Genomic DNA, 23795 nt, shown 5'->3' with positions numbered 1-23795 from the left:
GAACCGACCGTACCTCACATTTATCCAAATGAAACTCCATCTGCCATTCTTCAGTCCATTGACCCGACTGATCAAGATCCCTTTGTAATCTTCGATATCCTTTTTTATTGTCCACTATACCATCAATCTTGGTATCATCCATAAACTTACTAATCGTGTCTTCTATATTCTCATCCAAACCATTTCTATAAATAATAAACAAAAGTGGACCCCTGTGGAACAGTCCAAAAAAGCAACTCCCCACCACCACTCTCTGTTGCCTGCCATTAAGCCAATTTTGTATCTAACTGGCAAAGCTTGCCCTGAATCCAATGTGATCTAACTGTCCTAAATAGTCTTCCGTAATATCTCACTGGATCTCTCTCCTCCAATGTTTAATTACAATCCAAACCTGTGAAACCTCAACTTTCTACACTGGACATTGGCAACGTTATCAGTAGCTGAGGTCTCAATATGACTCTTGCACAGTTACCTCCGATCTGTGAAGCTTTTAATTATTTACCTTCGTTTCTCAGCCAACTTTATTATGATGTAGGTATTCAATATTTCAATTGTCTTTGTCAAAACTGCATTGTGGAAGATATTAGCACCACCATCTTTAGCAGACAATAAATCATTAAACGTCTCCTGCCCAACGGATAGACTGACCTGCTGAAAATTTCCAGCATCCTCTGTTTGTATCAAGACAAGTGTAATTAAAAGAGTGGGTGAATAGAGCTATATTAGAAAGATAGTGAGCTTACCTGATGCATACCCAGAAATTCGCCTGAAAGATTCCAAAGCAATGGCTAAGATTTTAGATGCACAAATCCCTTAAAACTGAGAGAGAGGTGGCAAAGGACACATCAAGTTAATCCTGGATCTCTACGATTGATTGAAGATTGGGCCAGAAAGTCGTTTAATTCAAAGGCCTCATGAGGACTTTGTCAATTGTAGTTCGGGTGATGGAGGTTTTTCCCCAGTTGACTTCCTTTCATTCGATTGGCTGTAATTCAATGTTAAACAGAAACAAGCTTGTTATTTTGCATGCACAATGCTTTACATAAACATTTGACTTGCTAGTTCACCAACACTGCAGCAGCTGTTAAAGACATGGTCTCTGTTCTGGACACCGAGCATCTTGTGTACAGTGACTGAACACCACTGAAGGAAGTTTCTTCAATAAATATAAACCAGTGCAGGAAATAGATGATTAAAAATGAAAGGGATGTGCTGTCTGCCTCAGGTGCACTTAGAATGACTTAACTATTCAACTTTTTACAGTGGCAATCCTACAAATAGTTAATTACTAACCAGCCCTCTCTATCAAAGCAAAACCGGACTGACAGGTTGGTCGGTTTGTAAAGGGAAAATAAATAGGTGTCTGTTTTACTAATTAAAAGTACATTTCCTCCTTTAGCTGGGGACCTTTGAGAGATAGACGCCTGCTTTCAGTCTTGCCACATTCCCCACTACAACAATGGTCCCATTCCCACTCCTGTCCTAAAGATGTTGACCCTGGCAGGGCGGCTATCTCTCTGACAATGACAGCTTATTTGGCTTTCTTCATTGTGTTCCTGGTCCCAGGCACTGTGCTGCCCTCACCTTGGGGTGAAAAGGCCTGTATCCTAATGTTAATGATGGAATAGGCCTAAGCAAATATTATAGAGCCCATTATGAAGAAGGGTCTCTGGGCCTAAAGCATTAACTCTGCTTTCTCTCCACAGGTACTGCCAGACCTGCTGAGGTTTTCCAGCAATTTCTGTTGCTGTTTCAGATTTCCAGCATCCACAGATCTTTTGGCTTTCTGCCCAGCTCATTCAATGACTGTCAGCTCATTGGATAACAGTCCCAGTTCAGTGAACAGTAGTATTCTAAATTGTCTGTAGTGTTAGGTGAAGACGTAAATGTAAGGGAATGGGTCTGGGTGGGTTGCGCTTCGGCCGGTCGGTGTGGACTTGTTGGGTCGAAGGGCCTGTTTCCACACTGTAAGTAATCTAATCTAATCTGATTAGAGTCATACCTGACACACAGGAAAATAGGTCAAAAGGTGTGGTGCTGGAAAAGCACAGCAGGTCAGGCAGCATTTGAGGAGCAGGAGAGTTGATGTGTTGGGCATAAGCCCTTCATCAGGAATGTGATGGAAGATGGTTATGGTTTTTAGAGATCAGTCATCTCAGCTCCAGGACATCTCTACAGGAGTTCCTCAGGATAGTGTCCTAGGCCCACCCATCTTCAGCTATTTCACCAATGACCTTCCCTCCATCATAAGGTCAGAATTGGGGATGTTCGCCAATGATTGCACAGTGTTCAGCACCATCTGTGACTCCTCAGATACTGGAGCAGCCCATCTTCAAATACAACCCAAAGATCTGAAAATATCCAAGCTTAGAGCGACAAATGACACATAACATTTGTGCCGCACAAATGCCAGGCTATAACCACCACAAAGAAGAGACAGTCTAACCACCGCCCCTTGACATTCAATGGTGTTACCATCACTGAATCCCCCCACTATCAACATCTTGGGGGTTATCATTGATCAGAGTCTGAACTGGACTCCCCACATAAACCCAGTGTCTGCAAGAGTAGATCAGAGCTAGGAATACTGCGATGAGTAACTCACCTCCTGACTCCCCAAAGCCTGTCCACCATCTACAAGTCAGGAGTGTGATGGAATACTCCTCACTCACTTGGATGAGGGCAGCTTCAACAACACAAATGCTGTAAAACTTGATAATTTTCTTCAGCAATTTCTGTTTGTCTTTCAGCTCTCCAGCATCCGGAGCTCTTTGCATTACCTTAGTGTCCCTTGCTTATTTTTATTTGTAGTTTGTTTGATTGATGGATATATAGGCTGACCAGTAAAAGCTTTGAATGTCTTTAATGGTGTCTACTTTGTTACTGACCATTCAATAATGTACTATTAACACTGACAGCAAGCTGGGCGATGATTCTTTGAGTTAAATATGTATGAGATGGTGTATAGAGTGTTTCCTCCCGACACCTCTGAGTGGTGATTGTTGTGCGATGTCATAGCGTCTGCTTGGTCTCGCCAATGTACACTTCGGAGAACTCTTCAGCGATCAGGAACATTATGCCTCGGATCTTCGGGTCACAGTCCTCCAAGGCAGACTTCAGGATGGGCAACAATACAAAGTCGCCAAATAGAGGCCATTAGCCAAGTTCGGTACCCATTGGGATCGCCTCAGCCTGGACTGTGGGTTCATATCACACTACAGGTGACCCCACTGCACTACCCACTGTCTCACACACATACACACTCTTCCATACTCATACGGACACTCTCTCACAGACTCACTCACATACACCCCCAATGCGCACACCTTCTCACAGCCTTATACCCCATCACACTCACACACACATACTTTACCAAGCTTACGCACACACAAACACACACTCTCTCACATGCACTCTCTCTCTCTCCTGCACGTCCGCACGTCCACACACACACACACACACACACACACACACACACACACACACAAGTCTATGGGTTGAATTTGTATTTGCAGAATTATTAGATTACTTTTAGATTACTTACAGTGTGGATAACAGGCCCTTCGGCCCAACAAGCCCACACCGACCCTCCGAAGAGCAACCCACCCAGACCCATTCCTCTACATTTACCCCTTCACCTAACACTACGGGCAATTCACCTAACCTGCACATCTTTGGACTGTGGGAGGAAACCGGAGCACCCGGAGGAAACCCACGCAGACACTGGGAGAATGTGCAAACTCCACACAGACAGTTGCCTGAGGTGGGAATTGAACCCTGGTCTCTGGCGCTGTGAGATAGCAGTACTAACCGTTGTGCCACCGTGCAATTATATTTACAGATACATTCTATTTTGCTCAAAAAATACACAACTGGTAGGCAGTCAATGCAGACAGTCAATCCATGTTGTATTTTGTGAATTCCACTTTGGAAATAGAACCAGTCTGAGTCAGGACTGAGATACAGACAGACTCTGACCTCACACCTTCAAGGCATTGTCTGAGCTGAGATGTCACCATTTTTTATAAAAGCTTAACTTGAGAATTTAACTTAACAGAAGTTCTGCGATTTACATATTAATGAACCGAAACCTGTAGACCGTTCTAAAAGATGAAAGACTTAACAACAATCAAGGTTTGTTAAATATATCATTTTACTTAAATGACACTGTCACATTTTGCTATAAATTCTGTGTCTTATGGTCCTACTCCACAACCACCTGATGAAGGAGCAGCGTTCTGAAAGCAAGTGCTTCCAAATAAACCTGTTGCACTATAACCTGGTGTTGTGTAATTTTTAACTCTGTTGTGGTATAACAGGATTATACTGCCACCTGGCAGAAGATCACAAGCAGTTGCTGCATTTAAAAGCTGAGAGGATTGTAGCGTTCCCCAAATCTGTCCCGTTGTTTTAAACCTTGTGCTTTGTAAGCTTGTTTGCAATCTTCCATCTCTGCCCTTCCTTTCTGCTGATCCCACTTTCTTATTTTGTTCCACCAACAACCATAAATGTGTGAGAAATAAGGAAGAGTGGTCTGGAAATGAGAAGGCTCAGGGGAGACTCGGAAACTGCCTTTAAACTTCTGAGGGGAGTTCAAAGCTGTGGACGACTTGTCTCCATTTGCAGGTGAGTGAAAGGGGCAAGTCCGTACAATTAACTATGAAGAGATGAACTGACGAATTCAGAGTGATGAGAATCTGGAACACACTGCCTTGGAGAGTGGCTGTGGCAGGCTGGAGTCTTTATCAGGGATCTAGGCTTGCCAAGAAATGATAAGGAGGTGTCTGAACCAGCGATGGTGGAAGCTGTTTCGTCTTTTCTTCCCTTGTCCACGTCTCAGTGTAAGGAGTGTGTTGAGAATGTAGTCTCAGTAGATCTGCAGTTTGAAATCTTCAGTCATGTTCTTCTTCCACTCACTGAGATTAATCTAACACAATAAGTTGTGATTGCCTCTATTCACTACATTTCTTTGAGAGGTGCCGGCCTGTGAAGATCATACACTGTGCTTGGTCATGTGCGGTGTTATGGTGTTTGTGTTGATTTCAGCAGCAAGGGACAAATGTTTGGTGAGTGTTGGTGAAGCTACCATCGATGTTACATTGTCAATGTTGATGGACGGCAGGGTGCCCTGGCATTTGTCTTGGTGAAACCAAGTTCCTTATGGACGTGAGCAGGTTTGTCTCGCTGACACTGAATGGATCCTTCGGAATGGAACATGAGGTGAACATAACCAGCGTGGAGCAGCTCTCAGAAGACACGTTGCACTTTTGTCTTGGATCTAGAGGGGACAAGGTGTTCTATCATGTTCTGATGTGTCAGGAGGTACTCTTCCAGTACAAAACCTCACGACCCCACTGCAGATCTCAGGATTCCTTGCCATCCTATTCTGTTGTCATTGGAAGAGGAGGTCATAGACTCCAAATTCAGAAGGCAATCCAATCCCCCTCAGCAACTTACACACACCATCTCTGTTCATATGGTGGACTATTTCACTGAGATTGATCTAACGCAATAAGTTGTGATCCCCTATGTTGTGATCCCCTTTATTCACGACATTTCTTTTGAGAGATGCCAGACCGTGAAGATCATATCAGTTGCGCTCCTCCTTGTTTTGAAACTACACCTGCATCCTGGACAGTGTGTCCATTCCTGACCTGCAGTTTGAAAAGGGGCTAAAGCTCCTTTTATTAAAGGGTAAATCCATTTGAAAATTCACTAATCCAGAGAGCAGGGCGGGACTGTTGTCAAGAACTTTGATCAACAATAGACTATGTTAGTGATAGTGGGGTCTGTGATTTAGTGACAGACTGTATTAGTGATGGGAGGTTGGGACTTAGAGACAGAGTGTGTTAGTGATGGGGGGCTGGGATTTAGAGACAGAATCTGTTAGTGATGAGGGGCTGGGATTTAGAGACAGACTCTGTTAGTGATGGGGGGCTGGGATTAAGAGACAGACTGTGTTAGTGATGGGGGGCTGGGATTAAGAGACAGACTGTGTTAGTGATGAGAGACTGGGGTTTAGAGACAGACTGTTAGTGATGAGAGACTGGGGTTTAGAGACAGACTGTGTTAGTGATGACGGGGTCTGGGGTTTACAGACAGACTGTGTTCGTGATGAGAGGGTGCGATTTAGTGACAAACTATGTGAGTGATGTGGGGCTGGGATTCAAAGACAGATTGTGTTAGTAATGGGGGGTTGGGATTTAGGGACAGACTGTGTTTGCGACTGCGGTCTGGGGTTTAGAGACAGACTGTGTTAGTGATGGGGGGGCTGGGATTTAGAGACAGACTGTGTTAGTGATGGGGTGGCTGGGATTTAGAGACAGATTGTGTTAGTGATGGCATGTCTAGCATTTAGAGACAGATCTTGTTCGTGATGGAGGGGCTGGGAATTAGAGACTGACTGTTAGTGATGGCGGTCTGGGATTTAGAGACAGACGCTGTTAGTGATGAGGGGGCTGAGATTTACAGACAGATTGTGTTAGTGATGGGGGGGTTGCGATTTAGAGACAGAATGTGTTAGTGATGGGGCTGCTGGGATTAAGAGATAGACTGTGTTAGTGATGAAGGGTCTGAGGTTTAGAGACACAGTGTGTTAGTGATGAGGGCGCGCTGGGATTTAGAGACAGACTCTGATGGTGATGGGGGCGCTGGGATTTAGAGACAGACTGTGTCAGTGATGGGGGGCTACGATTAAGAGACAGATTGTGTGTGTGATGACGGGGTTTGGGTTGAGAGACAGACTGTGTTAGTGATGGGAGAGTGAGATTTAGAGACAGACTGTGTTAGTGATGACGGGGTCTGGGATTTACAGACAGACTGTGTTCGTGATGAGAGGGTGCGATTTAGTGACAGACTATGTGAGTGATGGGGGGCTGGGATTCAAAGACAGATTGTGTTAGTAATGGGGGGTTGGGATTTAGGGACAGACTGTGTTTGCGACTGCGGTCTGGGGTTTAGAGACAGACGCTGTTAGTGATGGGGGGCTGAGATTTAGAGACAGACTGTGTTAGTGATGGGGGTGCTGGGATTTAGAGACAGACTGTGCCAGTGATGGCATGTCTAGCATTTAGAGACAGACTTTGTTAGTGATGGGGGTCTAGCATTTATGGACACACTCTGTTAGTGATGGAGGGGCTGGGAATTAGAGACAGACTCTGTTAGTGATGGCGGTCTGGGATTTAGAGACAGACGCTGTTAGTTATGAGGGGGCTGAGATTTACAGACAGACTGTGTTAGTGATGGGGGTGCTTGCGATTTAGAGACAGAATGTGTTAGTGATGAGTATGTCTGGGGTTTAGAGAGAGACTGTGTTAGTGATGAAGGGTCTGGGGTTTAGAGACACACTGTGTTAGTGATGAGGGCGTGCTGGGATTTAGAGACAGACTTTGTTAGTGATGGGGAAGGCTAGGATTTAGATACAGACTCTGATGGTGATGGGAGCGCTGGGATTTAGAGACAGACTGTGTCAGTGATGGCATGTCTAGCATTTAGAGACAGACTTTGTCAGTGATGGGGGTCCTGGGATTTAGAAACAGAATGTTATAGTGATGAGGGGCTGGGATTTAGAGACAGACTGTGTTAGTGATGGGGTGGCTGGGATTTAGGGCCAGACTGTGTTAGTGATGGGAGAGTGAGTTTTAGAAACAGACTGTGTTAGTGATGGGGTGGTCTGGGGTTTAGAGACAGACTGCGTTAGTGATGAGCATGTCTGGGGTTTAGAGAGAGAACTGTGTTAGTGATGGAGGGCTGGGATTAAGAGACAGATTGTGTTAGTGATGGGAGAGTGAGATTTAGGGACAAACTGTGTGAGTGATGGGGAGCTATGATTAAGAGACAGATTGTGTGTGTGATGACGGGGTTTGGGTTGAGAGACAGACTGTGTTAGTGATGGGAGAGTGAAATTTAGAGACAGACTGTGTTAGTGATGAGGTGGTCTGGGGTTTAGAGACAGACTGCGTTAGTGACAAGAGGGTGGGATTTAGAGACAGACTGTGTTAGTGACGGAGTCTGGGATTTAGAGACAGACTGTGTTAGTGATGGTGGGGGGTGTGTTGGGATTTATAAACAGAGTGTGTGAGTGATGGGGGGCTGGGATTAAGAAACAGACTCTGTTAGTGATGGGAGGCTGGGATTTGGAGACAGACTGTGTTAGCGATGGGGGAGCTGGGATTTAGAGACAGACTGTGTTAGTGATGAGGGGCTGGGATTTAGAGACAGACTGTGTTAGTGATGGGGGAATGGGGTTTAGAGACAGACTGTGTTAGTGATGAGGGGCTGGGATTTAGAGACAGACTGTGTTAGTGATGGGGGAATGGGGTTTAGAGACAGACTGTGTTAGTGATGGGGGTGCTGGAATTTAGAGACAGACTGTGTTAGTGATGAGTTGCTGGGATTAAGAGACTGTGTTGGTGATGGTAGGCTGGGATTTAGAGGCATACTGTGTTAGTGATGAGGGTGATGGGATTTAGAGACAGACTGTGTTAGTGATGGGGTGAGCTGGGATTTAGAAACAGACTGTGTTAGTGATGGGGGGGGGGGGGGGGGGGGCTGGGATTTAGAGACAGACTGTGTTAGTGATTGGGGACCTGGGATTTAGAAACTGACTGTGTTAGTGATGGGGGTGCTTGGGATTTAGAAACAGACTCTGTTAGTGATGGGGGTCAGGGATTTAGAGCCAGACTGTGTTAGTGATGGGAGAGTGAGATTTAGAGACAGACTGTGTGAGTGATGAGGGGCTACGATTAAGAGACAGATTGTGTGTGTGATGACGGGGTTTGGGTTGAGAGACAGACTGTGTTAGTGATGGGAGAGTGAGATTTAGAGACAGACTGTGTGAGTGATGGGGGGGCTACGATTAAGAGACAGATTGTGTGTGTGATGACGGGGTTTGGGTTGAGAGACAGACTGTGTTAGTGATGGGGGAGTGAGATTTAGAGACAGACTGTGTTAGTGATGGCATGTCTAGCATTTAGAGCCAGACTGTGTTAGCGATGGGCGAGCTGGGATTTAGAGACAGACTGTTTTAATGATGGGAGAGTGAGATTTAGTGACAGACTGTGAGAGTGATGGGGGACTGGGATTTAGAGACAGGCTTTGTTAGTGATGGGGTTCTGGCATTTAGAGAAAGACTGTTTTAATGATGAATGGGCACTGGGATTTAGAGACAGACTGTGTTAGTGATGAGTTGCTGGGATTAAGAGACAGACTGTGTTAGTGATGAGGGGGCTGAGATTTAGAGACAGACTGTGTTAGTGATGGGGGGGCTGGGATTAAGAGACAGACTGTGTTAGTGATGAGAGGGCGTGATTTAGAGACAGACTGTGTTAGTGATGAGCGTGTGTGGGGTTTAGGGACAGACTCTGTTATTGATGGGGGACTACGATTAAGAGACAGATTGTGTGTGTGATGACGGGTTTGGGTTTAGAGACAGACTGTGTTATTGATGGGCAAGCTGGGATTTAGAGACAGACTGTGTTAGTGATGGGGGGCTGGGATTAAGAGACAGACTGTGTTAGTGATGGGGGACTGGGGTTTAGAGACAGACTGTGTTAGTGATGGGGGACTGGGGTTTAGAGACAGACTGTGTTAGTGATGGGGGACTGGGATTAAGAGACAGACTGTGTTAGCGTTTTGTAGCTGGGATTTAGAGACAGACTGTGTTAGTGATGTGCGGCTGGGATTTAGAGACAGACTGTGTTAGTGATGGGGGACTGGGATTTAGAGACAGACTGTGTTAGTGATGGGGGTCTGGGATTTAGAGACAGACTGTGTTAGTGATGGGGGGTCTGGGATTTAGAGACAGACTCTGTTAGTGATGGGGGTGCTGGAATTTAGAGACAGACTGTGTTAGTGATGAGTTGCTGGGATTTAGAGACAGATTGTGTTAGTGATGGGGGTCTGGGATTTAGAGACAGACTGTGTTAGTGATGGGGGTCTGGGATTTAGAGACAGACTGTGTTAGTGATGAACATGTCTGGGGTTTAGAGAGAGACTGTGTTAGTGATGGGGGCTGGGATTTAGAGACAGACTGTGTTTGTGATGGGGGGGCTGTGATTAAGAGACAGACTGCATTCGTGATGAGGTAGTCTGGGGTTTAGAGAAGACTGCATTAGTGATGAGAGGGTGTGATTTAGAGACAGACTGTGTGAGTGAGGAGCATGTCTGGGGTTTAGAGAGAGACTGTGTTAATGATGGGGGCTGGGATTAAGAGACAGACTGTGTTAGTGATGGAAGAGTGAGATTTAGTGACAGACTGTGTTAGTGATGAGGGTGTGAGATTTAGAAACAGCCTTTGTTAGTGATGGGGGTCTGGGATTCAGAGACAGACTGTGTTAGTGATGGTAGGCTGGGATTCAGAGACAGACTGTGTTAGTGATGGTAGGCTGGGATTTAGAGACAGACTGTGTTAGTGATGGGATTGCTGGGATTTGGAGACCGACTCTGTTAGTGATGGGAGAGTGAGTTTTAGAGACTGACTGTGTTCGTGATGGGGGGGCCGGGATTAAGAGACAGACTGCGTTAGTGATGAGAGGGCGTGATTTAGAGACAGACTGTGTTAGTGATGAGCATGTGTGGGGTTTAGGGACAGACTCTGTTATTGATGAGGGGCTACGATTAAGAGACAGATTGTGTGTGTGATGACGGGTTTGGGTTTAGAGACAGACTGTGTTATTGTTGGGCAAGCTGGGATTTAGAGGCAGACTGTGTTAGCGATGGGGGGCTGGGATTTAGAGACAGACTGTGTTAGTGATGAGCGTGTCTGGGGTTCAGAGAGAGACTGTATTAGTGTTGGGTGGCTGTGAATAAGAGACAGACTGTGTTAGTGATGGGGGGCTGGGGTTTAGAGACAGACTGTATTGGTGATGAGAGGGTGGGATTTAGAGACAGACTGTGTTAGTGATGAGGGGTTCTGTGGTTTAGAGACAGACTGCATAGTGATGGAGGGGCTGGGATTTAGAGGCAGACTGTGTTAGTGATGTGGAGGGATGGGATTTAGAGACACAGTGTGTTAGTGATGGGGGTGCTGGGAGTTAGAGACAGACTCTGTTAGTGATGGGGGAGTGCTGGGATTTAGAAACAGACTGTGTTAGTGATGGGGGGGGGCTGGGATTTAGAAACAGACTGTGTTCGTGATTGGGGACCTGGGATTTAGAAACTGACTGTGTTAGTGATGGGGGTGCTGGGGTTTAGAGACAGACTGTGTTAGTGATTGGGGGCGGTGCTGGGATTTAGAAACAGGCTGTGTTAGTGATGGGGGGGGGCTGGGATTTAGAGACAGACTGTGTTAGTGATTGGGGACCTGGGATTTAGAAACTGACTGTGTTAGTGATGGGGGTGCTGGGGTTTAGAGACAGACTGTGTTAGTGATTGGGAGTGGTGCTGGGATTTAGAAACAGACTGTGTTAGTGATGGGGGGGGCTGGGATTTAGAAACAGACTGTGTTAGTGATTGGGGACCTGGGATTTAGAAACTGACTGTGTTAGTGATGGGGGTGCTTGGGATTTAGAAACAGACTCTGTTAGTGATGGGGGGTCAGGGATTTAGAGCCAGACTGTGTTAGTGATGAGGGGGCAGGGATTTAGAGCCAGACTGTGTTAGTGATGAGGGGGCAGGAATTTAGAGGCAGACTGTGTTAGTGATGAGGGGGCAGGAATTTAGAGGCAGACTGTGTTAGCGATAGGCGAGCTGGGATTTAGAGACAGACTGTTTTAATGATGGGAGAGTGAGATTTAGTGACAGACTGTGTGAGTGATGGGGGACTGGGATTTAGAGACAGACTGTGTTAGTGATGGGAGACTGGGATTAAGAGACAGACTGTGTTCAGTATGGGAGAGTGAGATTTAGTGACAGACTGTGTTCGTGATGAGGGTTGGTCTCGGATTAGAGAGACTGTGTGAGTGATGGGAGACTGGGATTTAGAGACAGACTGTGTGAGTGATGGGAGACTGGGATTTAGAGACAGACTGTGTTCGTGATGGGGGTGCTGGTATTTTGCGACAGACAGTGTTAGTGATGGGGGTTCTGGGATTTAGAGACAGACTATTTTAGTGATGTTGGGCTGAGATTTCGAGACAGATTATATTTGTGAGGGGGGTCTGGGGTTTACAGACAGACTTTGTTCGTGATGGGGGGGCTGGGATTTAGAGACAGATCCCGTTCGTGATTGGAGTCTGGAATTTAGAGACACACTGTGTTCATGATGAGGGGGTGCTGCACAACACTACAACACTATACAATAAATCCCCCCAATTAAGTTAATAAAAAAATCAATTTCCCAAACCAGCCAAATGTCTTTCTTCCTCTGTAGATTTTTCAGGGTCTTTTCTTCAGTGTTCAGCTACACAGCTTTTGGGGCAGCACGGTGGCTCAGTGGTTAGCACTGCTGTCTCACAGCATTAGTGTCCTAGGTTCGATCCCAGCCTCGGGTGACTGTTTGTGTGGAGTTTGCACGTTCTCCCCGTGTCTGCATGGGTGTCCTTCGGGTGCTCCGGTTTCCTCCCCCAGTCCAAAGATGTGCAGGTTAGGTGAATTTGCCATGCTAAATTGCCCATAGTGCTAGGTGCATTAGCAGAGGGAAATGGGACTGGTTGGGCTACTCTTTGGAAGGTCAGGTTGGGCTGAAGGGCCTGTTTCCACACTTTATGGAATCTAGTCATGTGTACAGGTACCTTTCAGAGACCAAGTCTGTGGACAGTATGGCACTCTTTGCCACTCTGGCTAACTGTTCAAAATGACTGATCTTTTTACTTCAAAACATTGGACCGTCTCATTGGTTCAGTTTCGTTAAAACAGTAAAATTCAAATTTGATTGGATTTTGGATCTTGGGACATAATTTAAACTGATTGGCCAAATTCAAATTTGTCATTTACCATGGCAACTCAGCTGTGGCTGTTTGTTTGACAGCCACATGTTACTTTTAAAAAAATTTTCAGCACACTTTATGCTTGTTAAGTCCTTGCCAGCTTTGACTCTCTCTTAAAGGTACAGTACACTCCTACAAATTCATAACCTTATCCACCCATGGGAGGGAAAAGGGGATGGATTCTAGAGCAGGGATACCTACTTTGTATTCAGCGTGTTTTGCAATTTTTAACCCAGATCACTGGGAAGTGAGGACTTATGGAGAATCATTTTGCCTTTACAAGACTGTGACTTTAAGGAACAGGGGCTCCTCTTCCCCAGTCTCCAGGGTTTATCCTCTGCCCCATCCACCATCTGCAGCACCCCCCTCTTCCCCCAACCACTCCTCCTGAAGAGCCCAAGTAACTGGGATTCTGAACCTTCGAATGAATATGGCACATCAAGCCCCTCCCGTTTAGCAAGGATCAGACCCAGCCCCTTTCTAATCGCTCCAGGGATCGGAGCTCCCTGGGATTGAGCTCTCTCAGGGAATAGAGCCAGCCTTACCCACGGGATCTGGGCACCAACTCCACCCACTCGCTCCCTGGAGTGGTAGCCTCCTACGCAGTGTTCCATTGGGCATACAGTAGTAAACCTTCGGGTCTCTAAGTGGGGGGGAGGAGCAGAGGGGTCCCTACTCAACAAAAAGGGCTCCATCCTGAAACCTCACAGTCAAGAAAGAACTCAGTGCCACCAAACCCTTGTACCACCTTCCCCATCCAAGAATAAGCTCACCAAATCCAGCTTTAGTGAATTTCAGGGTGACACGGTCGGTCCAAGGTAACACAAGGCTATGCAATAGTTTGGTTAGATGGGGGTAAACGTGGATGGAAAACATTTAGATGATACAAGGCGTGACCTGTCTCACTATAACCTCAGTCAGTTTCCAACAGATCCTTTTGTTATGGGATAATCTCGGAATTTAATGAGCAGATCAGATTTCCCCATCTTCCCACACTGCTCTTAATGCATTCACTCTCGTAAAAGCGATTGAATCTTAATTACATTGGCAATAATTCATGCACTGCACAATTTGAGAGCCATTATAGCATTTTATTGGACCACAGTCAAAAGGAAAGTTCTGCAATGTCTGCTTGCTTTCATTTCAGTGCCAAATAACACAATGAAATCAGAGATTAAATATCCCCTTTGAACTCTCAATGACTCTGCTATTACCCGGCAGCAAAGATAAAAGCATGTCTACCCATCTGCTTACTGTCTCCACACAGCAAGTAAATATTGTCCACGACAGAGCAGGGAGATGGGAGTGCCCATCTCAATGGTCTTCCTAGGTGAAACAGAAACTTCCATTTATATGACACCGTTCATGACTGCTAGGCTCTGCCAAAGTGCTTTCGAGACTTTGCGTGGGATTTGGTGCATCCAACTGAAAGAAGATTTGTGGTAGTGGGGAGGACAGATTTGTGTTGGAATCCCAGCGATGAAAATGGATAGAGAGATTCAACAGCGAGGGGGAAGGGAGTGAATATACATTGCTAAAATGTTCTTGTAAACTCTGGGAAATGCTATCAAACTCATCTCTTGGTTTATACGAGTGAGGCTCACATGCTGTCTGCGTTCCAGTCAGTCAGTGTTGAATTAGGGAGGTAAAGGCCAGGGATTTTACTGCTACCTTCCTCATGCAGTGGGAAGGTGTTCACAGAGTTACACACTGAGGGGCATGGATCAGAGGGAGGGAGTCGAATGGTGCAGACCAAGGGGCATGGATTGGGGGGAGAGAGAGAGCCTAATAGTACAGATCGAGGGGCACGGATGGGGGGAGAGACCCCGATCATACAGACTGAGGGGCACGGATGCAGGGGAGAGGATCTGATGGTACAGACCAAGGGGCATGGATTGGGGGGAGACAGAGCCTAATAGTACAGATCGAGGGGCACGGACGAGGGAAGAGACCCCGATCATACAGACCGAGGGGCACGGATTCAGGGGAAACGATCCAATGGTACAGACCGAAGGACACAGATTGGGGGGAGAGAGCCTGATGGTACAGTCCAAGGGGCATGGATCGTTGGGAGCGAGCCCAATGGTACAATCCGAGACAAGGTGACCAAACAGGTGGATGAGAGTAAAGTGTTGATGTGGTGTTTATGGATTTCATCAAAGTGTTTGATAAGGTTCCCCTCGGTAGGCCATTGTGCAAAATACAGAGGCATGGGATTGAGGGTGATTTAGTGGTTTGGATCAGAAATTGGGTAGCTGAAAGAAGACAGAGGGCGGTGGTTGATGGAAAATACTCATCCTGGAGTTCAGTTCCTAGTGGGGTACTGCAAGGATCTGTTTTGGGTCCACCGTTGTTTTGTCATTTTTATAAATGAACTAGATGAGGGCATAGAAGGATAGGTTAGTAAATTTGTGGATCATACTAAGGTCGGTAGAGTTATGGATATCGATGAAGGATGTTATAGGTTACAGAGGGACATAGATAAGCTGCAGAGCTGGGCTGAGAGGTAGCAAATGGAGTTTAATGCAGAAAAGTGTGAAATGATTCATTTTTGAAGGAGTAACAGGAATACAGAGTACTGGGTTAATGGTAAGATTCTTGGTAGTGTACATGAGCAAAGAGATCTTGGTGTCCAGGTATATACATACTTGAAAATTATCATCCAGGTTGATAGGGTTGTTAAGAAGGCATACTGTGTGTTCGTGTTTATTGGTAGAGGGATTGAGTTTTGGAGCCATGCGGTCATACTGCAGCCATACAAAACTCTAGTGTGGCTGCACTTGGAGTATCATGTACAGTTCTGGTCACCGCATTTTAAGAAGGATATGGAAGCTTTGGAAAGAGGAGATGTTGCCTGGTGTGGAGGGAAGGTCTTACGAGGAAAGGCTGAGGGACCTGAGGCTGTTTTCGTTGGAGTGAAGAAGGTTGGGAGGTGACTTAATTGAGACATATAAGATAATCAGTGGGTGAGAGAGGATGGACAGTGAGAGCCCTTTTCCTCGGATGGCGATGGCTAGCATAAGGGGACATAGCTTTAAATTGAGGGGTGATAGATATAGGGCAGGTGTCAGAGGTAGTTTCTTTACTCAGAGTAGTAGGGGTGTATAACACACTGTCTGCAACAGTAGTAGACTCAACAAGTTTAAGGGCATTTAAATACTCATTGGATAGGCATATGGACGAGAATGGAATAGTGTAGGTTAGATGGGGTTCAGATTGGTTCCAGAGGTCAGCACAACTTCGAGGACTGAAGGGCCTGTAATGCGCTGTAATGTTCTGTATCAGATTAGATTACTTACAGTGTGGAAATAGGCCCTTCGGCCCAACAAGTCCACACCGATCCGCAACCCACCAAGACTCATTCCCCTACATTTACCCCTTCACCTAACACTATGTCAATTTTTTTAGCATGGCCAATTCACCTAACCTAACCTGCACCTTTTTGGATTGTGGGACGAAACTGGAGCACCCGGAGGAAACCCACGCAGACCCGGGGAGAATGTGCAAACTCCACACAGAGAATCACCTGAGGCAGGGATTGAACTCGGGTCTCTGGCGCTGTGAGGCAGCAGTGCTAACCGCTGTGCCACCGTGCTGCCCACGGTGTTCTCTGTTCTAAATTAAAACGCATCAACAAATACAAATCTGCAACTGCAAATTCACTCCATAGATTTATATTTTTGTGCAAGTGTGTGAGAGAGGGAGAGTATGTGTGTATGTGTGTGTTTATGTGTATTCATGGGAGAAGGAGAGAGAGTGCGAGTTTGTGTTTGAGACAGAGTGAGGGTGAGAGAAAGAGTGTGTGTGTGAGTGTGCGCGTGTGTGTGTGAGAGAGAGTGCATGTATGAGAGAGGTTTGAAGATGATACTAAGGTCGGGGGAGTTGTGGATAGTGCTGAAGGATGTTGCAGGTTACACCGTGGTATAGATAAGCTGCAGAGCTGGGCTGGGAGGTGGCAAATGGGGTTTAATGCAGAAAGGTGTCAGGTCATGCACTTTGGAAGGAGTAACAGGAATAAAGAGTACTGGTCTAATGGTAAGATTCTTGGTAGTGTAGATGAGCAGAGAGATTTTGGTGACCATGTACATAGATCCCTGATAGTTGCCAATGAGATTGAAAGGGTTGTTAAGAAGACATATAGTGTGTTAGCTTTTATTGGTAGAGGGATTGAGTTTTGGAGCCATGAGGTCATACTGCAGCCGTACAAAACTCTGGTGCGGCTGCACTTGGAGTATCGTGTGCAGTTCTGGTCACCGCATAACAGGAATGATATGGAAGCTTTGGAAAGGGTGCAGAGGAGGTTTACCAGAATGTTGCCTGGTATGGAGGGAAGGTCTTATGAGGAAGGACTGAGGGACTTGAAGCTGTGTTAATTAGAAAGAAGAAGGTTGAGAGGTGACTTAATTGAGACATATAAGATAATCAGTGGGTTAGATAGGGTGGACAGTGAGATCCTTTTCTTCACATTATGATGGTTAGCATAAGGGGACATAGCTTTACATTGAAGGGTGCTAGATATAGGACAGATGTCAGAGGTAATTTTTTTTTACTCAGAGAATAGTAAGGGGGTGGAACGCACTGCCTGCAACAGTTGCAGACTCGCCCACTTTAAGGGCATTTAAATAGTCATTGGATAGATATATGGATGAAAATGGAATAGTGTAGGTTAGATGGACTTCAGATTGGTTCCACAGGTCAGCGCAACATTGAGGGCCGAAGGGCCTGTACTGCGCTGTGACGTTCTATGTTCTATGTTCTCTCTCAGATGCATACACTCCCACACATTTGCACACTCCCTCTCAAACACACCAACACACACACACCCTCTCTGTCTCCCCCATACACACACACTCATTCTCTCTCCCCCTCACACACACACACACACACACACACACACACATTCACTCTCTCCCCCCCCCCCCTCACACACATACATACTCACTCTCTCTCCCCCCCTCACACACATACATACTATCCCTCTCTCTCACACGTGCATGCACACGCATATAAGTTTATGGGGTGAACTTGTATTTGCAGATACATTCTATTCAGTTAAAAAAACACACAATTTGTAGATAGTCAGTTAATGTGGCATTTTATAATCCCCTGTTTTGAAAATAAAACCATTCTGACTCCAGCTTAAGACACAGACAGACTCTAAACAAGACCTCGCCTAAGATACATTGTCTGAACGGAGATGCCATCTTAGCTGTGTTCAATTCATTTGCATGAGTTGTATGACCCTTTGATCATTTCTTTATAAATTCTGTGTCTCAGGTCTTCCTCTCTTACTGAAGAAAGAATGAGGCTCCAAAAGCTAGTGTTTTCAAATAAACCCATTGGACTATAACCTGGTGTTGTGTGGTTTTTGACACATATACAACATATAAACACTGCGGGACCAATGCTTTCAGGTCTTTCAATCCACGGAACCAATCAGACATCAGTCAACACATCAAGCTCAGAAGCTAACATTCCAATTTATAACCCATTGTGGACATATCCAAAATGCCTTAAAAAGTTGCCAGTTTCAAGGAAGCTGCAACATATCTCGCTGTGAAAGTTTAGCCTGTGACATGTCCAAACCAAAAGGGTTTGGATCAAATTCTACAGGTTATTAAAATCTGAGCAAGTCTGAGCTCTTGGTTATTCCAGGAAACAAAGATTCTCAACCCACAAGATAAGAAATGAGAAGGAGCAGTTAAGTCCAAATTACAGTTTAAACAAGGAAGGAAAGTTTTTTTTTGCTTTTTGAGTGATTGTAACAATAAGGTGCTGGGAATAGGTGAGATTTTGTTTGTATGTATAGTTTTATTTATTTTGTAAGTAAACATCTGTCTTAATATTTGAACTAAATCTGCAGCCTTGTCTACTTATGTTTCAGTGAAAGACCACCATGTTATAGATTAAAAAAAGTGATCAAGACATATTTCATTTTAGCATCAGACTGATCCAGAGAGAATCCCTACAGAGTAGGTACAGGCCATTCAGTCCATGCTAACCCTCTGACTAGCATCCCACCCACACCTACCCCTCTACATTATCATTACAACCCTACATTCCCCATGGCTAATCCATCTAGCCTACACATTTTTTTTTGACTGTGGGAAAACCCACACAGACACAGAGTGAACATTCAAACTCCACATAGTCACCTGAGGCTGGAATTGAACCTCGTTCTCTGGCACTATAGGCAGCAGTGCTAACCACTGAGCCATTGATTCAGTAATTACAGCAGCTGGAATTATAGCATAATGTCCTGAAACAAGTAAGATGCGGGAGTTAAAAGTCATGCCAACTCCTCAAGATAAGAATGATCTTCAAAGACATGTAGGTCTCTTTAATCTCTTGTCATTTGTAAGTTCCCAATCTCACTCAGAAGTCTTTATCACGAAGGGAATTATTGAGAAATCTCTTACACTGTCTGTCTCTGATGCCCACATTCCATGTGCAAAATTTCAGAATTGAAGGTGGACAGAACACAACCAGAAGAAAGGAAACAAATCTAAGGAAAGCAAGCGAGAAAGACCTGTGTTTCTGTCATGCCTTTAAGAAAGCATGTTCTTAAAGAGCAATCACTATTTAAAGTAGGACAAACAGCAGCCAATCGGGACACAGCAGGCTCCTACAAGCAACAGTGGACTAAGCATGAGACAATGATGTTGATCAACCAATAAATATTAACAATGTAGTGCTTTCCTCAATTCTTCATTAGAAAGTTGAACAGGTTTGTTGTTGGTCTGGGAGGGTTGCTGGATAATACACTTATAGTTCAGTCCAAGTTGCCCGGACTGTAGAATTAGTGGTGTTCTGTGTAGCTGATTGTTTGTAGGCCACTTCAGAAAGTAGTGAGATTCAATAATGTCATGCTTTGTGTAGGTATCAATGTTAATTTAATCTTGTAGTACATGAATTGAATTGATTGTCACGTGTACTGAGACACAGTGAAAAGCTTTGTCTTACGAACAATACAGGCACGTAGTTACGTAGCACAGATATGTAAATAAAAGGTAAACAGCAGCAAAAACAAAAACACAGGTACAGGCGAATGTTAAGAGTTTGTGAGTCCATTCAGTATTCTAATGACAGCTGGGTAGAAACTATTGTGAAACCGCTGGTGTGTTTGTTCAGGCTTCTGTACCTTCTCCCCAATGGTAGAGGTTGTAGAAAAAACATTGCCAGGGTGGGATAGATCTACATCAGTCAGCAAACCAATTGTGACAAAGTCTCAATTGCGCTCCAAGAACTGGATTTTTACAAGGATCTGTCAGCTTTTGTACGTTTTGGAAAAGAAGTTTCACTAGAACCTGAAATAAGCACATAAAGTTCTGGAAGAAAGACTTCCCAAGGGCTAAGTTCTCTCTCATAACCAATGCTGCCAAATCTGCAGGGATTTTCCAACACTTTCTGTTGTGGGCTCAGACCTCCTGCAGTTGAGTAGTGTTTTTATTTGAGTGGTTATCTAGTTCAGTTTGTGTGAACACATGTTGACTTATGTGTGAAGTCCCTTCAGACTTCCCAGAGTTACTCTTAGTAATCCAGAGAATAGGTTTTGTTTTGGAGCCATCAGTGTAATGAGCAACATTCCTGTGTAAGCTGTGACTTGGGATGTTTTATTGAACTGAAAGCATCTATGAAAATTTAAGTGAAGTTTTATTACTCAACCAGCAATTATTACAAAGAACGTAATGACGCTGTAGGATAGGCCGTGAATCATGTCTCTTTGTATAAAGCGAAGAACTGACACTATTCATTAGCAACTCGTTTCCAAATCAAATCACAGGTTAACTCATTTCAGATAAGGAATTTCAATTATTTTTAAAATAGACCTATGTTGTTACTGATCAGAAAGGTTGTTGACATTAAAACATAGAATCTGATTCTCCCCAGGAGCTGCTCATTGTTTGAAACGAAGCAAGCCCTGTTGGTACCATAGAGGACCAAACTCTCACTCCTCTGTTCATGATTTATTAAGTTATGCCCGCTCACGAGAACACAAGCAACTCGTTCGCTGGTGATTTTTTTTTACAAATTATCAGACTTCTGGCTCCATGCTCAGAAATAACTGTTGCTGGCTTTGTGCTGTCATGGCGATTCAGAATGTAAGATAAAGAAGTGCCCATCAGCCATGATTAAATGGTGGAGTGGACTCGATGGCCTTACTTCCACTCCTATGTCTTATGGTCTAATGGAATAGATCACGCAGTCTCTTTAGATTGCTCTGCCACTATTCAATGTGATCATGGTAATCCACTTTCCCATCCATTCCCTGTAGTCCTCAATTACCCGAGAGACCAAAAATGTTTATCTGAACCTTAAACATATTTACACACAGAGTATCCTCAGATCTCTGGGGTTGAGAATTCCTAAAGTTTATGGTCTACGAAATGGAGAATTTCTCCTCGCCTCAGTCCTGAATAATTGGCTCTGTATTCTAAAACTCTTTGTCTCTCCTTGTTCAATCCCAATGGATCCCCTTCATAATCTTGAGTATTTTAAGGTCACTTTTTTTACTTTTCAAAACTGCAAAGAATACACAATTTATTTATCCTTTCAGAACAGGCGAATTCTGCTGTTGTCAGGATCAATCTTTTGAAAATTTGTTACACTCACTTCAAATGTAAGTACATCTTTCCCTGAATCTGGAGACTACGTTTCCACATAGTTTCCAATGAGGTATCACTAAAGCCTAATGAATTTTAGGCGAGACTCCTTTATTCCTATTCCCCCAGATGCCTTGCAATAAAAGCCAATGTCCTATCCCTACTACTCACTGACTTGCTGTCTTTCTGAAATGAAGCAGAGAACTGTGGATACTGAAGATCTGAAACAAAAACAGAAATTGTTGGAGAAACTCAGAAGGTCTGGCAGTATCTGAAAGGAGAGAAAAGAATTAACGTTTCAAGTCCGATGACTCTTCATCAGAACTGAAAGCAGTGAAGAAAAAGTGCAATTTCTGGTGAAGGTGACGTTTGTGGTTGGGTCGGGGGTGGGGAGGTGGGCAGTTAGATGGAGGTGGAGCCCAGAGAGAGCGAGATATGAAAGGGGACAGATGAGAGGGTTAATGATAAGGCAGGACAGAAAGGAAGCTGACTAAGTGATAATAAGGGCAGAGAGTAGGCGGGGAGGCGTAGGGTATGCTGAAAGTTAGAGCTGAAAATGTGTTGCTGGAAAAGTGCAGCAGGTCAGGCAGCATCCAAGGAGCAGGAGAATCGACGTTTCGGGCATGAGCCCTTCTTCAGCAGAAGAAGGGCTCATGCCCGAAATGTCGATTCTCCCGCTCCTTGGATGCTGCCTGACCTGTTGCGCTTTTCCAGCAACACAATTTTAGCTCTGATCTCCAGCATCGGCAGTCCTCACTTTCTCCTATGCTGAAAGTTACCCATCCTTTGTGATACCAGGACTAAGAGTAGATGAGAATGGGTTGGCTATGTTGAAAGTAACTTGTGTTACGACAGGACCAGGATGTGGGAAAAGAAAACACGCAGGACAGAATCAGGACTTGAACAGTTATTGAACTTGTTACGGAGTCCTGAAGGTTGCAGGTTCCCTGAGGTGATGTTCTTCCAGCTTGGACTGAGCTTCACTGGAGAACTGCAGCAAACCAAAGACAGAGATGTTGGCCAGGGAACAGGCTGGCAGGCAACTGGCAGCTCAGTGGGAGATGCATAATGACTTGGCATTAGCCAACTTAAACATCTTTCTTGTGGGCTGAACATAGGTGTTCTACAAAGCAGTCGCCCACTCTGCACATCGTTTCCCCAATGTAGAGGAGACTACACTGTGAGCAGCGAAGGCAGTAAAATAGATTGAGTGAAATGCAGGTAAATTGCTGCTTCACCTGGAAGGTGCGTTTGGGGACTTGGTACTGAGGAGGGAGGAAGTAAACTGGCAAGTGTCAGACTTTCTGCGGTTGCAGGGGAAGGTACCATGCGGATGTGGGGAGGCATAGGGAGTAGAGGAGGAGGATGTCCTTTTCCGAAGACTAGTACACTAACCTCAGACCAGTGCACTCACCAATGTCAAGGCTGTCTCCTGAGTTTAACCAGCGGCAAATAGAGCACACCAACAAAGTCCAAGAGGTACCTGCAATGTTACAGTTTCCATTAGACAATGCAAATGGCAATTTGGACAGTGTTGGAAAACCCATTGAAGTGATATACCTTGAAAGGAATGGATACAAACACCATCTGGTGAGATTGACACTGACGCAAGTTAAAATGTTGTCCCTCTAGACATCTTACACAAGACACACTTAGGACATCATAAGGTACTATCCAAATAGGACAAGATAACTGTTTACAATGAGTCTGCCATCCCATGCACTGGCATTATCCATCTGAAGCAACAATATAACTCCTCAGGATGGTCATCTGGAATCCTTACTTTGCTAATACAATGGGATCTGCTGTCATTGGTTGAACTGCATGGACAGATCTGCATCTGACCGCAATCCCAATATAACGGATACATCGGTCATTCCAGACTGCAGCACTGAGTGTCTCCAAGACCTGACTGATCTCTACCCAACTGATTTGATTCTATTTGCAACGTGAAAGGCGATGCAGTATTACATTTGAGCCCAGCATCAACTGTCCTCATTAAGGCAGCTTTTACAAACAGGATAAACATGAACGGAAACTAGATTCTGCAGTTCCAAACAATAGTGCCCACAAAGTTCATCAAATCACAAGAGCAGATGAACGTAAATCAGGAGTAGGCCATTTGGCCCTTCAAGCCTGTTGTACCATTCAATAAGATCATGGCTGATCTCAGCTCTCTCCATAACCCTCTCACCATAACCTTTAATTGCTTTACTGTCCAAAGATCTATCTATCTTTGCCTTAAAAATATTCAATGAGTTTGCCTTAACTACTTCACTGGGCAGGGAATTCCACAGGTTCACAACCCCTTGGGTGAAGAAGTTCC

At 44.9% G+C, this 23795-nt stretch overlaps 1 protein-coding gene across 2 annotated transcripts in view; it reads right to left on the bottom strand.

The window, feature by feature from the left end:
* The window catches only part of ehf (ets homologous factor), a 47907-nt gene extending 46705 nt beyond the window's left edge, over positions 1–1202 (bottom strand). The window contains exons 1-2 of one of the 2 annotated variants that reach the window (XM_060838403.1): positions 1072–1202; positions 744–985 (exon numbers count right to left, since the gene is read on the bottom strand). The gene's annotated coding sequence lies outside the window, so the exon portion shown is untranslated. Of the gene's footprint in view, positions 1–743 lie in introns of both variants that reach the window. The other variant, XM_060838402.1, reaches the window with a different exon arrangement.
* Between the last annotated feature and the right edge of the window lie 22593 nt (positions 1203–23795).

Source organism: Hemiscyllium ocellatum, chromosome 18 (genome assembly GCF_020745735.1).
Source record: "Hemiscyllium ocellatum isolate sHemOce1 chromosome 18, sHemOce1.pat.X.cur, whole genome shotgun sequence".
Taxonomy (NCBI): domain Eukaryota; kingdom Metazoa; phylum Chordata; class Chondrichthyes; order Orectolobiformes; family Hemiscylliidae; genus Hemiscyllium; species Hemiscyllium ocellatum.
Note: the sequence above shows the minus strand (reverse complement) of the source record. Positions and strands in the feature narration are given on the sequence as shown.